Genomic DNA, 1,938 nt, shown 5'->3' with positions numbered 1-1,938 from the left:
TCTTACTGACGTCGCTCCAACACAGTGGACTTCTACATTTCCTTCCATACAAGGCCTCTAATCGTGCCATTCCAATACTAGCGTGATAGCTATTGTTATATGAAAACTCAATCAAATCCAGGCTATCTTCCCAACTTCCTTGGAAATCAATGACGCATGCCCGAAGCATGTCCTCAAGGGTTTGGATGGTTCTCTCAGTTTGTCAATCTGTGGCTGGGTAGAAGGTTGTACTCATTTTCAATGTCGTACCAAAGCTCTTCTGCACACTTTCCTAGAAGATTGAAAGAAACCTTGAATCCCTATCTGGCACGATATTCTTAGGAACTCCATGTAGTCTCACAACATACTTAATGCAAGCCTTAGCAAGTTGCTCCATCTTTCTAGGTCTCCTTCATTGGTATAAACACTGATGGCTTGGTCAGTCTATCTACCACAACCCAATTGGTGTCATTTCCTAACTTTGACTTGGGTAAACACGTGACAAAGTTCATTGAGATACAATCCCACTTCCAACTTGGAATCTCTAAAGGTTGGACCTTTCCCTGAGGTATCCTATGCTCAATCTTAACTTTCTGACAAGTCAAACATCTTGCCACAACTCAGCTACTTCATTCCTCATTCTTGGCCATTAATAGACATTTTTCAGATCCTTATACAACTTGTCACCACCTGGGTGAACAGAATATGGTGTATTATGACCTTCTCTCATAAGATTTTCTTTAACTCTTCGCACATTTGAGGCACACACCACCTTCCTTTGTGCCTAAAACTTTCATCAACATGGATTTAAAAATCTATTTCCTTCCCTTGCGAAATCTTTTCCTTGATTCGCTCCAAGTTAACCTCTCCAATTTGATTCTCCTTAATCTCATCCATGCAAACAACATGGCTGCTAGCTCTATGACATGGGTAGGGTACTTAGGTTTATACGGTTTTAATTTCCTTGATGCATACACAATAACCTTCCTGTTCTGCATCAATACACACCCTAAACCATTCCTTGATGCATCACTATACACATTATAGGTATCATTTCCATCTGGTAGAGTTAACACTGACACGGTTGTCAAACGCATATTTAGAACTTGGAATGCTTCCTCACAATTCTCATTCCACTCAAACTTAGCTTCTTTCTTCATCAAGGTAGTCATTGGTTTGGGTATCCTAGACAAGTCTTGCACAAAGAGTCTATAATATCCAGCTAGACTTAAGAAAACTTCAAATTTCAGTGACTCTCTTTGGTGTAGGTCATTCCCTAACAACTTTAATCTTGCAAGGTTCACTACAACTTCTTCTTTAGACACTAGATACCCCAAAATGTGACATTCTCCATCCAGAATTCACACATTGGTAATTTGGCATAGAATTGGTTATCCCTAAGTGTACTTAACATAGACCCAAAATGTTCAACATGCTCTTTTTTGCTCTTCGAATACACCAAGATATCATCTACAAAAACACTAAAACTTATCCATAAATGCATGGAACACACGATTCTTCAAGTCCATGGATATTGTAGGTGCACTGACCAACCCAAATGGCATAACAGTGAACTCGAAATGACTATATCTTGTCCCAAATGCAGTCTTTGGTATATCATTATCCGCAATTCTCAATTGATGGTAACCTGATCACAATTCGATTTTCAAGAAAATTCCTGCTTCTTTAAATTGGTCAAAGTAGGTGTCTATCCTGGGCAAAAAGGGTACTTTGCTCTTAATTATGACCTCCTTGGTTTCCTTGTAGTCTATACAATGTCTCATACTCTTGTCCTTCTCTTTCATAAACACAATTGGTACTCCTCATTGTGATGCACTTGTGTACTTAACATAGACCCAAAATGTTCAACATGCTCTTTTTTGCTCTTCTAATACACCAAGATATCATCTACAAAAACACTAAAACTTATCCATAAATGCATGGAACACACGATTCTTC

Source organism: Spinacia oleracea, chromosome 5 (genome assembly GCF_020520425.1).
Source record: "Spinacia oleracea cultivar Varoflay chromosome 5, BTI_SOV_V1, whole genome shotgun sequence".
Lineage (NCBI taxonomy): Eukaryota > Viridiplantae > Streptophyta > Magnoliopsida > Caryophyllales > Amaranthaceae > Spinacia > Spinacia oleracea.
Note: the sequence above shows the minus strand (reverse complement) of the source record.